This window comes from Astyanax mexicanus, chromosome 3, assembly GCF_023375975.1.
Source record: "Astyanax mexicanus isolate ESR-SI-001 chromosome 3, AstMex3_surface, whole genome shotgun sequence".
NCBI classification, from domain to species: Eukaryota; Metazoa; Chordata; class Actinopteri; order Characiformes; family Acestrorhamphidae; genus Astyanax; species Astyanax mexicanus.
The window spans coordinates 16,340,292-16,364,729 of record NC_064410.1 but is presented as its reverse complement, the minus strand read 5'-3'; positions in this window follow the sequence as shown (position 1 = coordinate 16,364,729).

Genomic DNA, 24,438 nt, shown 5'->3' with positions numbered 1-24,438 from the left:
TGCACTTTTCGAACTAGTCCCTGGATATTCAACCAATTAAATCAACTTTGGTCTTTTCACAATCTTGAGACCGTGTAGGTAAATAATTATCAAAAAAATGTTGGAATTTTAACTTTTTATGGCCCCAACACCTTGATCAAACATGTACGTGAAAGCCTTTTCAGAGTTATTTGGCCAAAACTCTGTAAATGTTTGCGGTATGTCAAAAATATTACAGATACTCATTAATAATGACATTATAAGCTCATGTGCTAAGAATGAGTCATCAAATAAGTCATCAGTAGGCTCTACAGTGACAAATTAACTATTTTCAATTTATTCTATTTATCGCTATTTTCCAACCTAAATGGACAGAAGACAGGAACCTTTCACCCTATCAACACACAAATTTATACACATATATAGACTGACAATCTGATCTTGATTGCAAATTATCAGCCAAATCGGACATGTTTTCCCTCTACAACGGCTGGAAAACTACAGCGATTTTGCAGGCCTCAAGCCTGTATTATCGCTTTTTTCAAACCTAAATGGTCAGAAGTCAGGAACCTTTGACCCTATCAACACACAAATTTACATACATGTATATACAGACCACGTGATCATGAGTACCAATTTGGAGCCCAATCGGACTTTTCTTCTCTTTTTAATAAATAGAAACACACTGATAGGGAATATTCTGTCTTTCTGATAGAGTGATAGATTTCCAGCAGGTTATATGTGGTCTCTTGCTGCGCTCTGGTGGTCATTTGGTGAAACAGTTACAGTTGAATTATTCTAAATTAAAGCTCTGCTGAACTTATTCAATCTTGCTTGTCTTGCTTAATTGAAGATCTTTATCCTTCTTGGTCATGCTAGTCAGCCGCCTGGGTCATTCTTGTTTATGCTCCACACACTTAATTTTTTTTTAAATTTGCATAATATCCAAAACCTACTTTTGAGATCTTGTCCTTGGATCCTTGACCAATCATGACATGTTTGGTGTCAAACAGTTCAGCAGAGCTTACTCCTCAATAATTATTAAAAAAATCTTTACATTTATAAACAATATGGCCGCCATATGCAAATGAGTTCTACCATGGTGCAGTAAAATGTCTTTAACACATAACTTTTGAATGCTTAACCTGACACTAATACCACTTCAGTCCTTTGATCATTACATGATTCTCAGATACCCTGTCAGTTTAAGTAGACATACACCCCCAGGGGGCGGGGCCAATGCTCGATAGCTGTTTGTCTAGAACCATACAAGCTATCAAGGTCATCCTAGCCAATTATCATCTATGGCCCATGCACTAATGGTACACCAAATGAAAATTTGATATGGACACTTTTGTGGTCACTATTAGCCAATCACATTCCAGCAAGCTTTTAACAGGCGGAATGTTAATCCGGTCAAAACTTATATACTATATACGGGTTATTTATATGCCCTTTTTATGCCTTGTGTTTTTTCAATTTAAGAACTGAATTTGTTTCACCAAATGCGCACTAGAGTGCAGTAAGACACCACATAAAACCTGATGAACACTACAGCTCAATTTATCAATGCTTTTCAACTAGTTTACTCACACCACTCATCTAGCATTGCCATTATGGTCTTTATGGTCACGCTGGTCACCCAGCTTGGTTATGCTGGCCATCCAGCTTGGTCATGCTGGCCATTCACATTGGTCATTATGGTCCTGCTGGTCATTCAGCTTTGTCCTCATAGTAATGGTGGTCTTCCAGCTTTGTCATACTGGCCAACCACCTTTGCCATGCTGGTCATCCAGTTTGGTGATGCCGGTCAACCAGCAACATGTTTTAAGCCTAACTGGCCTCCAGGGGCGTCTTTGCCTGTAACGCTCGAACCCCGTAAATCGCCGCTTGCGGCTATATTTATTATTATTCTTATTCTTTTTCTGCCATAGAAGTGATCGGGCAGAAGAAACCGTAAGGCCTACAGGGCTGAGACTTGGTCATATGGTAGTATTTCTCACCGCTACTCAGATTCAAAAGATGAGCCAAATCGGCCTCAAGGGGGCGCTATGGCGAAGGTCAACGCGTTAGGCCTCGTAACTGCCACGCCCTGATAGCTAGAGCAAAAATTCTTGCATTATATGATTCCTTGGTTAATGGCAAATCAAAAAGGTCAATAGAACCACTAAGCTCCGCCCACTTAGATTTTTTGCTATTTAGCATAATATGCAAAACCTACTTTTGAGAACTTGTCCTAGGGTCATTGACCAATCCTGTCATATTTGGTGTCAAACAACTCAGCAGAGTCCCAACCTCAATAATTATCAAAAAAATTGTGAAATTTGTAAACAATATGGCCGCCATATGCAAATTAATCTTACCGTGGCACACCCAAATTTACTCTAACAGCTGTAACTTTTGAATGCTTAAACCTACACTAATGCCACTTTAGAACTTTGATGCCAACATGATTCTGAGGTAGCCCGTCAATCTGTGTAGACATACGCCTCCAGGGGGCGGAGCCAAAGCTAAAAATCTGTTTCTCAGGAACCGTACAAGCTATGAAGCTCTCCTTTGGCATGTATCATCTATGGCCTATGTCCTAATGTTTTACAGAAGGAAAATTTGATATGCAAATTTTTGCCATCGTTATTAGCCAATCAGATTCCAGCAAGCTTTTGACAGGCTAAACAATGACCAATCAGGAGGATACTTATACCCTACATGTATCTCAGGGCCTTCTATCATCCATTAAAATATGGCGTTGATTGGCCTCAAGGGGGCGCTATAGCAGAAAATCAGTTATATCTAAAGGTACAAGTGGCCTAGGCTTGTTATTCTTTTTTAGTTGTATACTTTGCTGTAGCCTTTACAACTTTGTAATTACATGTATTTACCAAAAATGCAAAGATTTTCATCAGTGGCCAAAAGAGTAAAAATTGCTCTTTTCGAACTTGTCTTTAAGTCCTTAATCAATCAAAACAAATTTGGTCTTTATGCAATCTTGAGACCCTGTAGGTAAATAATTATCAAAAAAATCTTGACAATTTAACTACTTGTGGCCCATAAACCTTGATCAAACATGTACGTGAAAGCCTTTTCAGAGTTATTTGGCCAAAACTCTGTCAAAGTTTAAAACATGCCAAAACTGTTGAAGCTACTAATTAACAATGACATTTGAAGTACATGTGCCAAGTATGAGCCAAATAAGTCTTCAGTAGGCTCTACAGTGAAAAAATAACTATTTTCAATTTATTCTATTTATCGCTATTTTCCAACCTAAATGGACAGAAGACAGGAACCTTTCACCCTATCAACACACAAATTTATACACATATATAGACTGATAATCTGATCTTGATTGCAAATTTTGAGCCAAATCAGATATTTTTTGCCTCTAATATGGCCAAAGAGCAACAGCCATTTTGTAGGCCATAAGCCTGTATTATCGCTTTTTTCAAACCTAAATGGTCAGAAGTCAGGAACCTTTGACCCTATCAACACACAAATTTACACACATATATATACAGACCACTTGATCATGAGAACCAATTTGGAGCCCAATCGGACTTTTCTTCTCTTTTTAATAAATAGAAACACACTGATAGGGAATGTTCTGTCTTTCTGATAGAGTGATAGATTTCCAGCAGGTTATATGTGGTCTCTTGCTGCGCTCTGGTGGTCATTTGGTGAAACAGTTACAGTTGAATTATTCTAAATTAAAGCTCTGCTGAACTTATTCAATCTTGCTTGTCTTGCTTAATTGAACATATTTATCCTTCTTGGTCATGCTGGTCAGCCGCCTGGGTCATTCTTGTTTATGGTCCACCCACTTAATTTTTTTTTAAATTTGCATAATATGCAAAACCTACTTTTGAGATCTTGTCCTTGGATCCTTGACCAATCTTGACATGTTTGGTGTCAAAGAGTTCAGCAGAGCTTACTCCTCAATAATTATTTAAAAAATCTTTACATTTATAAACAATATGGCCGCCATATGCAAATGAGTTCTACCATGGTGCAGTAAAATGCCTTTAACACTTGTAACTTTTGAATGCTTAACCTGACACTAATACCACTTCAGTCCTTTGATCATTACATGATTCTCAGATACCCTGTCAGTTTAAGTAGACATACACCCCCAGGGGGCGGGGCCAATGCTCGATAGCTGTTTCTCTAGAACCATACAAGCTATCAAGGTCATCCTAGCCAATTATCATCTATGGCCCATGCACTAATGGTACACCAAATGAAAATTTGATATGGACACTTTTGTGGTCACTATTAGCCAATCACATTCCAGCAAGCTTTTAACAGGCGGAATGTTAATCAGGTCAAAACTTATATACTATATACGGGTTATTTATATGCCCTTTTTATGCCTTGTGTTTTTTCAATTTAAGAACTGAATTTGTTTCACCAAATGCCCACTAGAGTGCAGCAAGACACCACATAAAACCTGATGAACACTACAGCTCAATTTATCAATGCTTTTCAACTAGTTTACTCACACCACTCATCTAGCATTGCCATTATGGTCTTTATGGTCACGCTGGTCACCCAGCTTGGTTATGCTGGCCATCCAGCTTGGTCATGCTGGCCATTCACATTGGTCATTATGGTCCTGCTGGTCATTCAGCTTTGTCCTCATAGTAATGGTGGTCTTCCAGCTTGGTCATACTGGCCAACCACCTTTGCCATGCTGGTCATCCAGTTTGGTCATTATGGTCTTCCAGCTTGGTCAATATGGTCAACAAGTTTGTCATCCAGATTAGTCATGCTGGTAATCTAGCTTGGTCTTCACGGTCATGCTGGTCAACCGGCAACATGTTTTAAGCCTAACTGGCCTCCAGGGGTCTCTTTGCCTGTAACGCTCGAACCCCGTAAATCGCCGCTTGCGGCTATATTTATTATTATTAGGGGTTCGAGCACGTAGTGCTAGAAACCCTATTGTAATTGTTCTGATTATTATTATTATTATTATTATTAGGGGTTCGAGCACGTAGTGCTAGAAACCCTATTGTAATTGTTCTGATTATTAGGGGTTCGAGCACGTAGTGCTAGAAACCCTATTGTAATTGTTCTGATTATTATTATTAGGGGTTCGAGCACGTAGTGCTAGAAACCCTATTGTAATTGTTCTGATTATTATTATTATTATTAGGGGTTCGAGCACGTAGTGCTAGAAACCCTATTGTAATTGTTCTGATTATTATTATTATTATTATTATTATTATTATTATTATTATTAGGGGTTCGAGCACGTAGTGCTAGAAACCCTATTGTAATTGTTCTGATTATTATTATTATTATTATTCTTATTCTTTTTCTGCCATAGAAGTGATCGGGCAGAAGAAACCGTAAGGCCTACAGGGCTGAGACTTGGTCATATGGTAGTACTTCTCACCGCTACTCAGATTCAAAAGATGAGCCAAATCGGCCTCAAGGGGGCGCTATGGCGAAGGTCAACGCGTTAGGCCTCGTAACTGCCACGCCCTGATAGCTAGAGCAAAAATTCTTGCATTATATGATTCCTTGGTTAATGGCAAATCAAAAAGGTCAATAGAACCACTAAGCTCCGCCCACTTAGATTTTTTGCTATTTAGCATAATATGCAAAACCTACTTTTGAGAACTTGTCCTAGGGTCATTCACCAATCCTGTCATATTTGGTGTCAGACAACTCAGCAGAGTCCCAACCTCAATAATTATCGAAAAAATTGTGAAATTTGTAAACAATATGGCCGACATATGCAAATTAATCTTACCGTGGCACACCCAAATTTACTCTAACAGCTGTAACTTTTAAATGCTGAAACCTACACTAATGCCACTTTACAACTTTGATGCCAACATGATTCTGAGGTAGCCCGTCAATCTGTGTAGACATACGCCTCCAGGGGGCGGAGCCAAAGCTAAAAATCTGTTTCTCAGGAACCGTACAAGCTATGAAGCTCTCCTTTGACATGTATCATCTATGGCCTATGTCCTAATGTTTTACAGAAGGAAAATTTGATATGCAAATTTTTGCGATCGTTATTAGCCAATCAGATTCCAGCAAGCTTTTGACATGCTAAACAATGACCAATCAGGACGATACTTATACCCTACATGTATCTCAGGGCCTTCTATCATCCATTAAAATATGGCGTTGATTGGCCTCAAGGGGGCGCTATAGCAGAAAATCAGTTATATCTAAAGGTACAAGTGGCCTAGTCTTGTTATTCTTTTTTAGTTGTATACTTTGCTGTAGCCTTTACAACTTTGTAATTACATGTGTTTACCAAAAATGCAAAGATTTTCATCAGTGGCCAAAAGAGTAAAAATTGCTCTTTTCGAACTTGTCTTTAAGTCCTTAATCAATCAAAACAAATTTGGTCTTGATGCAATCTTGAGACCCTGTAGGTAAATAATTATCAAAAAAATCTTGACATTTTAACTATTTGAGGCCCATAAACCTTGATCAAACATGTACGTGAAAGCCTTTTCAGAGTTATTTGGCCAAAACTCTGTCAAAGTTTAAAACATGCCAAAACTCTTGAAGCTACTAATTAACAATGACATTTGAAGTACATGTGCCAAGTATGAGCCAAATAAGTCTTCAGTAGGCTCTACAGTGAAAAAATAACTATTTTCAATTTATTCTATTTATCGCTATTTTCCAACCTAAATGGACAGAAGACAGGAACCTTTCACCCTATCAACACACAAATTCGTACACATATATAGACTGATATTGTGATCTTGATTGCAAATTTTCAGCCAAATCGGACATGTTTTGCCTCTACAACGGCTGGAAAACTACAGCGATTTTGTAGGCCTCAAGCCTGTATTATCGCTTTTTTCAAATCTAAATGGACAGAAGTCAGGAACCTTTGACCCTATTGACACAGAAATTGACATACATATATAGACTGATATTGTGATCTTGATTGCAACTTTTGAGCCAAATCAGATATTTTTTGCCTCTAATATGGCCAAAGAGCAACAGCCATTTTGTAGGCCATAAGCCTGTATTATCGCTTTTTTCAAGCCTAAATGGACAGAAGTCAGGAACCTTTGACCCTATCAACACACACATTTACATACATATATATACAGACCACTTGATCATGAGTACCAATTTGGAGCCCAATCGGACTTTTCTTCTCTTTTTAATAAATAGAAACACACTGATAGGGAATGTTCTGTCTTACTTATAGAGTGATAGATTTCCAGCAGGTTATATGTGGTCTCTTGCTGCGCTCTGGTGGTCACTTGGTGAAACAGCTACAGGTGAATTATTCTAAATTAAAGCTCTGCTGAACTTATTCAATCTTGCTTGTCTTGCTTAATTGAAGATCTTTATCCTTCTTAATCATGCTAGTCAGCCACCTGGGTCATTCTTGTTTATGTTCCACCCACTTAATTTTTTTTATTTGCATAATATGCAAAACTTACTTTTGAGATCTTGTCCTTGGCTCCTTGACCAATCATGACATGTTTGGTGTCAAACAGTTCAGCAGAGCTTACTCCTCAATAATTATTAAAAAAAATCTTTACATTTATAAACAATATGGCCGCCATATGCAAATGAGTTCTACCATGGTGCAGTAAAATGTCTTTAACACTTATAACTTTTGAATGCTTAACCTGACACTAATACCACTTCAGTCCTTTGATCATTACATGATTCTCAGATACCCTGTCAGTTTAAGTAGACATACACCCCCAGGGGGCGGGGCCAATGCTCGATAGCTGTTTCTCTAGAAGTATACAAGCTATCAAGGTCATCCTAGCCAATTTTCATCTATGGCCCATGCACTAATGGTACACCAAATGAAAATTTGATATGGACACTTTTGTGGTCACTATTAGCCAATCACATTCCAGCAAGCTTTTAACAGGCGGAATGTTAATCAGGTCAAAACTTATATACTATATACGGGTTATTTATATGCCCTTTTTATGCCTCGTGTTTTTTCAATTTAAGAACTGAATTTGTTTCACCAAATGCCCACTAGAGTGCAGTAAGACACCACATAAAACCTGATGAACACTACAGCTCAATTTATCAATGCTTTTCAACTAGTTTACTCACACCACTCATCTAGCATTGCCATTATGGTCTTTATGGTCACGCTGGTCACCCAGCTTGGTTATGCTGGCCATCCAGCTTGGTCATGCTGGCCATTCACATTGGTCATTATGGTCCTGCTGGTCATTCAGCTTTGTCCTCATAGTAAGGGTGGTCTTCCAGCTTGGTCATACTGGCCAACCACCTTTGCCATGCTGGTCATCCAGTTTGGTCATTATGGTCCTCCAGCTTGGTCAATATGGTCAACAAGTTTGTCATCCAGATTAGTCATGCTGGTAATCTAGCTTGGTCTTCACGGTCATGCTGGTCATCCTCATCCAGTTTGGCGATGCCGGTCAACCGGCAACATGTTTTAAGCCTAACTGGCCTCCAGGGGTCTCTTTGCCTGTAACGCTCGAACCCCGTAAATCGCCGCTTGCGGCTATATTTCTTATTCTTTTTCTGCCATAGAAGTGATCGGGCAGAAGAAACCGTAAGGCCTACAGGGCTGAGACTTGGTCATATGGTAGTACTTCTCACCGCTACTCAGATTCAAAAGATGAGCCAAATCGGCCTCAAGGGGGCGCTGTGGCGAAGGTCAACGCGTTAGGCCTCGTAACTGCCACAACCTGATAGCTAGAGCAAAAATTCTTGCATTATATGATTCCTTGGTTAATGGCAAATCAAAAAGGTCAATAGAACCACTAAGCTCCGCCCACTTAGATTTTTTGCTATTTAGCATAATATGCAAAACCTACTTTTGAGAACTTGTCCTAGGGTCATTGACCAATCCTGTCATATTTGGTGTCAAACAACTCAGCAGAGTCCCATCCTCAATAATTATCAAAAAAATTGTGAAATTTGTAAACAATATGGCCGCCATATGCAAATTAATCTTACCGTGGCACACCCAAATTTACTCTAACAGCTGTAACTTTTGAATGCTTAAACCTACACTAATGCCACTTTAGACCTTTGATGCCAACATGATTCTGAGGTAGCCTGTCAATCTGTGTAGACATACGCCTCCAGGGGGCGGAGCCAAAGCTAAAAATCTGTTTCTCAGGATCCGTACAAGCTATGAAGCTCTCCTTTGGCATGTATCATCTATGGCCTATGTCCTAATGTTTTACAGAAGGAAAATTTGATATGCAAATTTTTGCGATCGTTATTAGCCAATCAGTTTCCAGCAAGCTTTTGACAGGCTAAACAATGACCAATCAGGACGATACTTATACCCTCCATGTATCTCAGGGCCTTCTATCATCCATTAAAATATGGCGTTGATTGGCCTCAAGGGGGCGCTATAGCAGAAAATCAGTTATATCTAAAGGTACAAGTGGCCTAGGCTTGTTATTCTTTTTTAGTTGTATACTTTGCTGTAGCCTTTACAACTTTGTAATTACATGTGTTTACCAAAAATGCAAAGATTTTCATCAGTGGCCAAAAGAGTAAAAATTGCTCTTTTCGAACTTGTCTTTAAGTCCTTAATCAATCAAAACAAATTTGGTCTTGATGCAATCTTGAGACCCTGTAGGTAAATAATTATCAAAAAAATCATGACATTTTAACTATTTGAGGCCCATAAACCTTGATCAAACATGTACGTGAAAGCCTTTTCAGAGTTATTTGGCCAAAACTCTGTCAAAGTTTAAAACATTCCAAAACTGTTGAAGCTACTAATTAACAATGACATTTGAAGTACATGTGCCAAGTATGAGCCAAATAAGTCTTCAGTAGGCTCTACAGTGAAAAAATAACTATTTTCAATTTATTCTATTTATCGCTATTTTCCAACCTAAATGGACAGAAGACAGGAACCTTTCACCCTATCAACACACAAATTTATACACATATATAGACTGATAATCTGATCTTGATTGCAAATTTTCAGCCAAATCGGACATGTTTTGCCTCTACAACGGCTGGAAAACTACAGCGATTTTGTAGGCCTCAAGCCTGTATTATCGCTTTTTTCAAATCTAAATGGACAGAAGTCAGGAACCTTTGACCCTATTGACACAGAAATTGACATACATATATAGACTGATATTGTGATCCTGATTGCAAATTTTGAGCCAAATCAGATATTTTTTGCCTCTAATATGGCCAAAGAGCTACAGCGATTTTGTAGGCCATAAGCCTGTATTATCACTTTTTTCAAACCTAAATAGTCAGAAGTCAGGAACCTTTGACCCTATCAACACACAAATTTACATACATGTATATACAGACCACCTGATCATGACTGCAAAGTTTGAGCCAAATCAGATATTTTTTGCCTCTAATATGGCCAAAGAGCAACAGCCATTTTGTAGGCCATAAGCCTGTATTATCACTTTTTTCAAACCTAAATGGTCAGAAGTCAGGAACCTTTGACCCTATCAACACACAAATTTACATACATGTATATACAGACCACTTGATCATGAGTACCAATTTGGAGCCCAATCGGACTTTTCTTCTCTTTTTAATAAATAGAAACACACTGATAGGGAATGTTCTGTCTTACTTATAGAGTGATAGATTTCCAGCAGGTTATATGTGGTCTCTTACTCTGGTGGTCATTTGGTGAAACAGCTACAGGTGAATTATTCTAAATTAAAGCTCTGCTGAACTTATTCAATCTTGCTTGTCTTGCTTAATTGAACATATTTATCCTTCTTGTTCATGTTGGTCAGCCGCCTGGGTCATTCTTGTTTATGCTCCACCCACTTAATTTTTTTTAAATTTGCATAATATGCAAAACCTACTTTTGAGATCTTGTCCTTGCATCCTTGACCAATCATGACATGTTTGGTGTCAAACAGTTCAGCAGAGCTTACTCCTCAATAATTATTAAAAAAATCTTTACATTTATAAAAAATATGGCCGCCATATGCAAATGAGTTCTACCATGGTGCAGTAAAATGTCTTTAACACTTATAACTTTTGAATGCTTAACCTGACACTAATACCACTTCTGTCCTTTGATCATTACATGATTCTCAGATACCCTGTCAGTTTAAGTAGACATACACCCCCAGGGGGCGGGGCCAATGCTCGATAGCTGTTTCTCTAGAACCATACAAGCTATCAAGGTCATCCTAGCCAATTATCATCTATGGCCCATGCACTAATGGTACACCAAATGAAAATTTGATATGGACACTTTTGTGGTCACTATTAGCCAATCACATTCCAGCAAGCTTTTAACAGGCGGAATGTTAATCAGGTCAAAACTTATATACTATATACGGGTTATTTATATGCCCTTTTTATGCCTTGTGTTTTTTCAATTTAAGAACTGAATTTGTTTCACCAAATGCGCACTAGAGTGCAGTAAGACACCACATAAAACCTGATGAACACTACAGCTCAATTTATCAATGCTTTTCAACTAGTTTACTCACACCACTCATCTAGCATTGCCATTATGGTCTTTATGGTCACGCTGGTCACCCAGCTTGGTTATGCTGGCCATCCAGCTTGGTCATGCTGGCCATTCACATTGGTCATTATGGTCCTGCTGGTCATTCAGCTTTGTCCTCATAGTAATGGTGGTCTTCCAGCTTGGTCATACTGGCCAACCACCTTTGCCATGCTGGTCATCCAGTTTGGTCATTATGGTCTTCCAGCTTGGTCAATATGGTCAACAAGTTTGTCATCCAGATTAGTCATGCTGGTAATCTAGCTTGGTCTTCACGGTCATGCTGGTCATCCTCATCCAGTTTTGCGATGCCGGTCAACCGGCAACATGTTTTAAGCCTAACTGGCCTCCAGGGGTCTCTTTGCCTGTAACGCTCGAACCCCGTAAATCGCCGCTTGCGGCTATATTTATAGTTCTTATTCTTTTTCTGCCATAGAAGTGATTGGGCAGAAGAAACCGTAAGGCCTACAGGGCTGAGACTTGGTCATATGGTAGTACTTCTCACCGCTACTCAGATTCAAAACATGAGCCCGATCGGCCTCAAGGGGGCGCTATGGCGAAGGTCAACGCGTTTGGCCTCGTAACTCCTACGCCCTGATAGCTAGAGCAAAAATTCTTGCATTATATGATTCCTTGGTTAATGGCAAATCAAAAAGGTCAATAGAACCACTAAGCTCCGCCCACTTAGATTTTTTGCTATTTAGCATAATATGCAAAACCTACTTTTGAGAACTTGTCCTAGGGTCATTGACCAATCCTGTCATATTTGGTGTCAAACAACTCAGCAGAGTCCCATCCTCAATAATTATCGAAAAAATTGAGAAATTGTTAAACAATATGGCCGCCATATGCAAATTAATCTTACCGTGGCACACCCAAATTTACTCTAACAGCTGTAACTTTTGAATGCTTAAACCTACACTAATGCCACTTTACATCTTTGATGCCAACATGATTCTGAGGTAGCCCGTCAATCTGTGTAGACATACGCCCCCAGGGGGCGGAGCCAAAGCTAAAAATCTGTTTCTCAGGAACCGTACAAGCTATGAAGCTCTCCTTTGGCATGTATCATCTATGGCCTATGTCCTAATGTTTTACAGAAGGAAAAGTTGATATGCAAATTTTTGCGATCGTTATTAGCCAATCAGATTCCAGCAAGCTTTTGACAGGCTAAACAATGACCAATCAGGACGATACTTATACCCTACATGTATCTCAGGGCCTTCTATCATCCATTAAAATATGGCGTTGATTGGCCTCAAGGGGGCGCTATAGCAGAAAATCAGTTATATCTAAAAATACAAGTGGCCTAGGCTTGTTATTCTTTTTTATTTGTATACTTTGCTGTAGCCTTTACAACTTTGTAATTACATATGTTTACCAAAAATGCAAAGATTTTCATCAGTGGCCAAAAGAGTAAAAATTGCTCTTTTCGAACTTGTCTTTAAGTCCTTAATCAATCAAAACAAATTTGGTCTTGATGCAATCTTGAGACCCTGTAGGTAAATAATTATCAAAAAAATCTTGACATTTTAACTATTTGAGGCCCATAAACCTTGATCAAACATGTACGTGAAAGCCTTTTCAGAGTTATTTGGCCAAAACTCTGTCAAAGTTTAAAACATGCCAAAACTGTTGAAGCTACTAATTAACAATGACATTTGAAGCACATGTGCCAAGTATGAGCCAAATAAGTCTTCAGTAGGCTCTACAGTGAAAAAATAACTATTTTCAATTTATTCTATTTATCACTATTTTCCAACCTAAATGGACAGAAGACAGGAACCTTTCACCCTATCAACACACAAATTTATACACATATATAGACTGATAATCTGATCTTGATTGCAAATTTTCAGCCAAATCGGACATGTTTTGCCTCTACAACGGCTGGAAAACTACAGCGATTTTGTAGGCCTCAAGCCTGTATTATCGCTTTTTTCAAATCTAAATGGACAGAAGTCAGGAACCTTTGACCCTATTGACACAGAAATTGACATACATATATAGACCGATATTGTGATCCTGACTGCAAATTTTGAGCCAAATCAGATATTTTTTGCCTCTAATATGGCCAAAGAGCAACAGCCATTTTGTAGGCCATAAGCCTGTATTATCGCTTTTTTCAAACCTAAATGGTCAGAAGTCAGGAACCTTTGACCCTATCAACACACAAATTTACATACATGTATATACAGACCACTTGATCATGAGTACCAATTTGGAGCCCAATCGGACTTTTCTTCTCTTTTTAATAAATAGAAACACACTGATAGGGAATGTTCTGTCTTTCTGATAGAGTGATAGATTTCCAGCAGGTTATATGTGGTCTCTTGCTGCGCTCTGGTGGTCATTTGGGGAAACAGCTACAGGTGAATTATTCTAAATTAAAGCTCTGCTGAACTTATTTAATCTTGCTTGTCTTGCTTAATTGAACATCTTTATCCTTCTTGATCATGCTGCTCAGCCACCTGGGTCATTCTTGTTTATGCTCCACCCACTTAATTTTTTTTTAAATTAGCATAATATGCAAAACCTACTTTTGACATCTTTCCCTTGCCTCCTTGACCAATCATGACATGTTTGGTGTCAAACAATTTAGCAGTAATTCCTCAATAATTATTTAATAAATCTTTACATTTGTAAACAATATGGCCGCCATATGCAAATTAGTTCTACCACAGTGCAGTAAAATGTCTTTAACACTTATAACTTTTGAATGCTTAACCTGACACTAATACCACTTCAGTCCTTTGATCATTACATGATTCTCAGATACCCTGTCAGTGTAAGTAGACATACACCCCCCCAGGGGGCGGAGCCAATGCTCGATAGCTGTTTCTCTAGAACCATACAAGCTATCAAGGTCGTCCTTGCCAATTATCATCTATGGCCCATGCACTAATGGTACACCAAATGAAAATTTGATATGGACACTTTTGTGGTCACTATTAGCCAATCACATTCCAGCAAGCTTTTAACAGGCTGAATGTTAATCAGGTCAAAACTTATGTACTATTATTGATATTATTTGTTATTAATATGTGCCCTTGTCATGCCTCACTGCTAGGCTCTCCGAATGCCCACTAGAGTGCAGCAAGAGACCACATAAAACCTGCTGAACACTACAGCTCAATTTATCAATGCATTTCAACTAGTTTACTCACACCACTCATCTAGCATTGTCATTATGGTCTTTATGGTCACGCTGGTCACCTAGCTTGGTTATGCTGCCCATCCAGCTAGGTCATTCTGGTCATTCACATTGGTCATTATGGTCCTGCTGGCCATTCAGCTTTGTCATCATAGCAATGCTGGTCATCCAGCTTGGTCATACTGGCCAAACACCTTTGCCATGCTGGTCATCCAGTTTGGTGATGCCAGTCAACCAGCAACATGTTTTAAGCCTAACTGGCCTCCAGGGGCCTCTTTGTCTGTAACGCTCGAACCCCGTAAATCGCCGCTTGCGGCTATATTTATTAGGGGTTCGAGCACGTAGTGCTAGAAACCCTATTGTAATTGTTCTGATTATTATTATTATTATTATTATTATTCTTATTCTTTTTCTGCCATAGAAGTGATTGGGCAGAAGAAACCGTAAGGCCTACAGGGCTGAGACTTGGTCATATGGTAGTACTTCTCACCGCTACTCAGATTCAAAAGATGAGCCCGATCGGCCTCAAGGGGGCGCTATGGCGAAGGTCAACGCGTTAGGCCTCGTAACTCCTACGCCCTGATAGCTAGAGCAAAAATTCTTCCATTATATGATTCCTTGGTTAATGGCAAATCAAAAAGGTCAATAGAACCACTAAGCTCCGCCCACTTAGATTTTTTGCTATTTAGCATAATATGCAAAACCTACTTTTGAGAACTTGTCCGAGGGTCATTGACCAATCCTGTCATATTTGGTGTCAAACAACTCAGCAGAGTCCCACCCTCAATAATTATCGAAAAAATTGTGAAATTTTTAAACAATATGGCCGCCATATGCAAATTAATCTTACCGTGGCACACCCAAATTTACTCTAACAGCTGTAACTTTTGAATGCTTAAACCTACACTAATGCCACTTTACAACTTTGATGCCAACATGATTCTGAGGTAGCCCGTCAATCTGTGTAGACATACGCCGCCCAGGGGGCGGAGCCAAAGCTAAAAATCTGTTTCTCAGGAACGGTACAAGCTATGAAGCTCTCCTTTGGCATGTATCATCTATGGCCTATGTCCTAATGTTTTACAAAAGGAAAATTTGATATGCAAATTTTTGCGATCGTTATTAGCCAATCAGTTTCCAGCAAGCTTTTGACAGGCTAAACAATGACCAATCAGGACGATACTTATACCCTACATGTATCTCAGGGCCTTCTATCATCCATTAAAATATGGCGTTGATTGGCCTCAAGGGGGTGCTATAGCAGAAAATCAGTTATATCTAAAGGTACAAGTGGCCTAGGCTTGTTATTCTTTTTTACTTGTATACTTTGCTGTAGCCTTTACAACTTTGTAATTACATGTGTTTACCAAAAATACAAAGATTTTCATCAGTGGCCAAAAGAGTAAAAATTGCTCTTTTCGAACTTGTCTTTAAGTCCTTAATCAATCAAAACAAATTTGGTCTTGATGCAATCTTGAGACCCTGTAGGTAAATAATTATCAAAAAAATCTTGACATTTTAACTATTTGAGGCCCATAAACCTTGATCAAACATGTACGTGAAAGCCTTTTCAGAGTTATTTGGCCAAAACTCTGTCAAAGTTTAAAACATGCCAAAACTGTTGAAGCTACTAATTAACAATGACATTTGAAGTACATGTGCCAAGTATGAGCCAAATAAGTCTTCAGTAGGCTCTACAGTGAAAAAATAACTATTTTCAATTTATTCTATTTATCGCTATTTTCCAACCTAAATGGACAGAAGACAGGAACCTTTCACCCTATCAACACACAAATTTATACACATATATAGACTGATAATCTGATCTTGATTTCAGCCAAATCGGACATGTTTTGCCTCTACAACGGCTGGAAAACTACAGCGATTTTGTAGGCCTCAAGCCTGTATTATCGCTTTTTTCCAATCTAAATGGACAGAAGTCAGGAACCTTTGACCCTATTGACACAGAAATTGACATACATATATAGACTGATATTGTGATCCTGATTGCAAGTTTTGAGCCAAATCAGATATTTTTTGCCTCTAATATGGCCAAAGAGCAACAGCCATTTTGTAGGCCATAAGCCTGTATTATCACTTTTTTCAAACCTAAATGGTCAGAAGTCAGGAACCTTTGACCCTATCAACACACAAATTTACATACATGTATATACAGAACACTTGATCATGCGTACCAATTTGGAGCCCAATCGGACTTTTCTTCTCTTTTTAATAAATAGAAACACACTGATAGGGAATGTTCTGTCTTTCTGATAGAGTGATAGATTTCCAGCAGATTATATGTGGTCTCTTGCTGCGCTCTGGTGGTCATTTGGTGAAACAGCTACAGGTGAATTATTCTAAATTAAAGCTCTGCTGAACTTATTCAATCTTGCTTGTCTTGCTTAATTGAACATATTTATCCTTCTTGTTCATGCTGGTCAGCCGCCTGGGTCATTCTTGTTTATGCTCCACCCACTTATTTTTTTTTAAAATTTGCATAATATGCAAAACTTACTTTTGAGATCTTGTCCTTGGCTCCTTGACCAATCATGACATGTTTGGTGTCAAACAGTTCAGCAGAGCTTACTCCTCAATAATTATTAAAAAATCTTTACATTTATAAACAATATGGCCGCCATATGCAAATGAGTTCTACCATGGTGCAGTAAAATGTCTTTAACACTTATAACTTTTGAATGCTTAACCTGACACTAATACCACTTCAGTCCTTTGATCATTACATGATTCTCAGATACCCTGTCAGTTTAAGTAGACATACACCCCCCCAGGGGGCGGGGCCAATGCTCGATAGCTGTTTCTCTAGAACCATACAAGCTATCAAGGTCGTCCTTGCCAATTATCATCTATGGCCCAAGCACTAATGGTACACCAAATGAAAATTTGATATGGACACTTTTGTGGTCACTATTAGCCAATCACATTCCAGCAAGCTTTTAACAGGCAGAATGTTAATCAGGTCAAAACTTATATACTATATACGGGTTATTTATATGCCCTTTTTATGCCTTGTGTTTTTTCAATTTAAGAACTGAATTTGTTTCACCAAATGCGCACTAGAGTGCAGTAAGACACCACATAAAACCTGATGAACACTACAGCTCAATTTATCAATGCTTTTCAACTAGTTTACTCACACCACTCATCTAGCATTGCCATTATGGTCTTTATGGTCACGCTGGTCACCCAGCTTGGTTATGCTGGCCATCCAGCTTGGTCATGCTGGCCATTCACATTGGTCATTATGGTCCTGCTGGTCATTCAGCATTGTCCTCATAGTAATGGTGGTCTTCCAGCTTGGTCATACTGGCCAACCACCTTTGCCATGCTGATCATCCAGTTTGGTCATTATGGTCTTCCAGTTTGGTAAATATGGTCAACAAGTTTGTCATCCAGATTAGTCATGCTGGTAATCTAGCTTGGTCTTCACGGTCATGCTGGTCATCCTCATCCAGTTTGGCGATGCCGGTCAACCGGCAACATATTTTAAGCCTAACTGGCCTCCAGGGGTCTCTTTGCCTGTAACGCTCGAACCCCGTAAATCGCCGCTTGCGGCTATATTTATTATAGTTCTTATTCTTTTTCTGCCATAGAAGTGATTGGGCAGAAGAAACCGTAAGGCCTACAGGGCTGAGACTTGGTCATATGGTAGTACTTCTCACCGCTACTCAGATTCAAAAGATGAGCCCGATCGGCCTCAAGGGGGCGCTATGGCGAAGGTCAACGCGTTTGGCCTCGTAACTCCTACGCCCTGATAGCTAGAGCAAAAATTCTTGCATTATATGATTCCTTGGTTAATGGCAAATCAAAAAGGTCAATAGAACCACTAAGCTCCGCCCACTTAGATTTTTTGCTATTTAGCATAATATGCAAAACCTACTTTTGAGAACTTGTCCTAGGGTCATTGACCAATCCTGTCATATTTGGTGTCAAACAACTCAGCAGAGTCCCAACCTCAATAATTATCAAAAAAATTGAGAAATTTGTAAACAATATGGCCGCCATATGCAAATTAATCTTACCGTGGCACACCCAAATTTACTCTAACAGCTGTAACTTTTAAATGCTTAAACCTACACTAATGCCACTTTAGACCTTTGATGCCAACATGATTCTGAGGTAGCCTGTCAATCTGTGTAGACATACGCCCCCAGGGGGCGGAGCCAAAGCTAAAAATCTGTTTCTCAGGAACCGTACAAGCTATGAAGCTCTCCTTTGGCATGTATCATCTATGGCCTATGTCCTAATGTTTTACAGAAGGAAAATTTGATATGCAAATTTTTGCGATCGTTATTAGCCAATCAGTTTCCAGCAAGCTTTTGACAGGCTAAACAATGACCAATCAGGACGATACGTATACCCTACATGTATCTCAGGGCCTTCTATCATCCTTTAAAATATGGCGTTGATTGGCCTCAAGGGGGCGCTATAGCAGATAATCAGTTATATCTAAAGGTACAAGTGGCCTAGGCTTGTTATTCTTTTTTAGTTGTATACATTGCTGTAGCCTTTACAACTTTGTAATTACATGTATTTACCAAAAATGCAAAGATTTTCATCAGTGGCCAAAAGAGTAAAAGTTGCTCTTTTCGAACTTGTCTTTAAGTCCTTAATCAATCAAAACAAATTTGGTCTTGATGCAATCTTGAGACCCTGTAGGTAAATAATTATCAAAAAAATCTTGACATTTTAACTATTTGAGTCCCATAAACCTTGATCAAACATGTACGTGAAAGCCTTTTCAGAGTTATTTGGCCAAAACTCTGTCAAAGTTTAAAACATGCCAAAACTGTTGAAGCTACTAATTAACAATGACATTTGAAGTACATGTGCCAAGTATGAGCCAAATAAGTCTTCAGTAGGCTCTACAGTGAAAAAATAACTATTTTCAATTTATTCTATTTATCGCTATTTTCCAACCTAAATGGACAGAAGACAGGAACCTTTCACCCTATCAACACACAAATTTATACACATATGTAGACTGATAATCTGATCTTGATTGCAAATTTTCAGCCAAATCGGACATGTTTTGCCTCTACAACGGCTGGAAAACTACAGCGATTTTGTAGGCCTCAAGCCTGTATTATCGCTTTTTTCAAATCTAAATGGACAGAAGTCAGGAACCTTTGACCCTATTGACACAGAAATTAACATACATATATAGACTGATATTCTGATCCTGATTGCAAATTTTGTGCCAAATCAGATATTTTTTGCCTCTAATATGGCCAAAGAGCAACAGCCATTTTGTAGGCCTCAAGCCTGTATTATCGCTTTTTTCAAATCTAAATGGACAGAAGTCAGGAACCTTTGACCCTATTGACACAGAAATTAACATACATATATAGACTGATATTGTGATCCTGATTGCAAATTTTGAGCCAAAACAGATATTTTTTGCCTCTAATATGACCAAAGAGCAACAGCCATTTTGTAGGCCTCAAGCCTGTATTATCGCTTTTTTCAAATCTAAATGGACAGAAGTCAGGAACCTTTGACCCTATCAACACACAAATTGACATACATGTATATACAGACCACTTGATCATGAGTACCAATTTGGAGCCCAATCGGACTTTTCCTCTCTTTTTAATAAATAGAAACACACTGATAGGGAATGTTCTGTCTTACTTATAGAGTGATAGATTTCCAGCAGGTTATATGTGGTCTCTTGCTGCGCTCTGGTGGTCATTTGGTGAAACAGCTACAGGTGAATTATTCTTAATTAAAGCTCTGCTGAACTTATTCAATCTTGCTTGTCTTGCTTAATTGAACATATTTATCCTTCTTGTTCATGATGGTCAGCCACCTGGGTCATTCTTGTTTATTCTCCACCCACTTAATTTTTTTTTTAATTTGCATAATATGCAAAACCTACTTTTGAGATCTTGTCCTTGGATCCTTGACCAATCATGACATGTTTGGTGTCAAACAGTTCAGCAGAGCTTACTCCTCAATAATTATTAAAAAAATCTTTACATTTATAAACAATATGGCCGCCATATGCAAATGAGTTCTACCATGGTGCAGTAAAATGTCTTTAACACTTATAACTTTTGAATGCTTAACCTGACACTAATACCACTTCAGTCCTTTGATCATTACATGATTCTCAGTTACCCTGTCAGTTTAAGTAGACATACACCCCCAGGGGGCGGGGCCAATGCTCGATAGCTGTTTCTCTAGAACCATACAAGCTATCAAGGTCATCCTAGCCAATTATCATCTATGGCCCATGCACTAATGGTACACCAAATGAAAATTTGATATGGACACTTTTGTGGTCACTATTAGCCAATCACATTCCAGCAAGCTTTTAACAGGCGGAATGTTAATCAGGTCAAAACTTATATACTATATACGGGTTATTTATATGCCCTTTTTATGCCTTGTGTTTTTTTCAATTTAAGAACTGAATTTGTTTCACCAAATGCCCACTAGAGTGCAGTAAGACACCACATAAAACCTGATGAACACTACAGCTCAATTTATCAATGCTTTTCAACTAGTTTACTCACACCACTCATCTAGCATTGCCATTATGGTCTTTATGGTCACGCTGGTCACCCAGCTTGGTTATGCTGGCCATCCAGCTTGGTCATGCTGGCCATTCACATTGGTCATTATGGTCCTGCTGGTCATTCAGCTTTGTCCTCATAGTAATGGTGGTCTTCCAGCTTGGTCATACTGGCCAAACACCTTTGCCATGCTGGTCATCCAGTTTGGTGATACCGGTCAACCAGCAACATGTTTTAAGCCTAACTGGACTCCAGGGGCCTCTTTGACTGTAACGCTCGAACCCCGTAAATCGCCGCTTGCGGCTATATTTATTATTATTATTATTCTTATTCTTTTTCTGCCATAGAAGTGATCGGGCAGAAGAAACCGTAAGGCCTACAGGGCTGAGACTTGGTCATATGGTAGTACTTCTCACCGCTACTCAGATTCAAAAGATGAGCCAAATCGGCCTCAAGGGGGCGCTATGGCGAAGGTCAACGCATTAGGCCTCGTAACTGCCACGCCCTGATAGCTAGAGCAAAAATTCTTGCATTATATGATTCCTTGGTTAATGGCAAATCAAAAAGGTCAATAGAACCACTAAGCTCCGCCCACTTAGATTTTTTGCTATTTAGCATAATATGCAAAACCTACTTTTGAGAACTTGTCCTAGGGTCATTGACCAATCCTGTCATATTTGGTGTCAAACAACTCAGCAGAGACCCAGCCTCAATAATTATCAAAACAATTGTGAAATTTGTAAACAATATGGCCGCCATATGCAAATTAATCTTACCGTGGCACACCCAAATTTACTCTAACAGCTGTAACTTTTGAATGCTTAAACCTACACTAATGCCACTTTAGACCTTTGATGCCAACATGATTCTGAGGTAGCCCGTCAATCTGTGTAGACATACGCCTCCAGGGGGCGGAGCCAAAGTTAAAAATCTGTTTCTCAGGAACCGTACAAGCTATGAAGCTCTCCTTTGGCATGTATCATCTATGGCCTATGTCCTAATGTTTTACAGAAGGAAAAGTTGATATGCAAATTTTTGCGATCGTTATTAGCCAATCAGATTCCAGCAAGCTTTTGACATGCTAAACAATGACCAATCAGGACGATACTTATACCCTACATGTATCTCAGGGCCTTCTATCATCCATTAAAATATGGCGTTGATTGGCCTCAAGGGGGCGCTATAGCAGAAAATCAGTTATATCTAAAGGTACAAGTGGCCTAGGCTTGTTATTCTTTTTTAGTTGTATACTTTGCTGTAGCCTTTACAACTTTGTAATTACATATGTTTACCAAAAATGCAAAGATTTTCATCAGTGGCCAAAAGAGTAAAAATTGCTCTTTTCGAACTTGTCTTTAAGTCCTTAATCAATGAAAACAAATTTGATCTGGTTGCAATCTTGAGACCCTGTAGGTAAATAATTATCAAAAAAATCTTGACATTTTAACTATTTGAGGCCCATAAACCTTGATCAAACATGTACGTGAAAGCCTTTTCAGAGTTATTTGGCCAAAACTCTGTCAAAGTTTAAAACATGCCAAAACTGTTGAAGCTACTAATTAACAATGATATTTGAAGTACATGTGCCAAGTATGAGCCAAATAAGTCTTCAGTAGGCTCTACAGTGAAAAAATAACTATTTTCAATTTATTCTATTTATCGCTATTTTCCAACCTAAATGGACAGAAGACAGGAAACTTTCACCCTATCGACACACAAATTTATACACATATATAGACTGATAATCTGATCTTGATTGCAAATTTTCAGCCAAATCGGACATGTTTTGCCTCTACAACAGCTGGAAAACTACAGCGATTTTGTAGGCCTCAAGCCTGTATTATCGCTTTTTTCCAATCTAAATGGACAGAAGTCAGGAACCTTTGACCCTATTGACACAGAAATTGACATACATATATAGACTGATATTGTGATCCTGATTGCAAATTTTGAGCCAAATCAGATATTTTTTGCCTCTAATATGGCCAAAGAGCAACAGCCATTTTGTAGGCCATAAGCCTGTATTATCACTTTTTTCAAACCTAAATGGTCAGAAGTCAGGAACCTTTGACCCTATCAACACACAAATTTACATACATGTATATACAGACCACTTGATCATGAGTACCAATTTGGAGCCCAATCGGACTTTTCTTCTCTTTTTAATAAATAGAAACACACTGATAGGGAATGTTCTGTCTTTCTGATAGAGTGATAGATTTCCAGCAGGTTATATGTGGTCTCTTGCTGCGCTCTGGTGGTCATTTGGTGAAACAGCTACAGGTGAATTATTCTAAATTAAAGCTCTGCTGAACTTATTCAATCTTGCTTGTCTTGCTTAATTGAACATATTTATCCTTCTTGTTCATGATAGTCAGCCGCCTGGGTCATTCTTGTTTATGCTCCACCCACTTAATTTTTTTTTTAATTTGCATAATATGCAAACTACTTTTGAGATCTTGTCCTTGGATCCTTGACCAATCATGACATGTTTGGTGTCAAATAGTTCAGCAGAGCTTACTCCTCAATAATTATTAAAAAAATCTTTACATTTATAAACAATATGGCCGCCATATGCAAATGAGTTCTACCATGGTGCAGTAAAATGTCTTTAACACTTATAACTTTTGAATGCTTAACCTGACACTAATACCACTTCAGTCCTTTGATCATTACATGATTCTCAGATACCCTGTCAGTTTAAGTAGACATACACCCCCAGGGGGCGGGGCCAATGCTCGATAGCTGTTTCTCTAGAACCATACAAGCTATCAAGGTCATCCTAGCCAATTATCATCTATGGCCCATGCACTAATGGTACACCAAATGAAAATTTGATATGGACACTTTTGTGGTCACTATTAGCCAATCACATTCCAGCAAGCTTTTAACAGGCGGAATGTTAATCAGGTCAAAACTTATATACTATATACGGGTTATTTATATGCCCTTTTTATGCCTTGTGTTTTTTCAATTTAAGAACGGAATTTGTTTCACCAAATGCCCACTAGAGTGCAGTAAGACACCACATAAAACCTGATGAACACTACAGCTCAATTTATCAATGCTTTTCAACTAGTTTACTCACACCACTCATCTAGCATTGCCATTATGGTCTTTATGGTCACGCTGGTCACCCAGCTTGGTTATGCTGGCCATCCAGCTTGGTCATGCTGGCCATTCACATTGGTCATTATGGTCCTGCTGGTCATTCAGCTTTGTCCTCATAGTAATGGTGGTCTTCCAGCTTGGTCATACTGGCCAACCAACCTTTGCCATGCTGGTCATCCAGTTTGGTCATTATGGTCTTCCAGCTT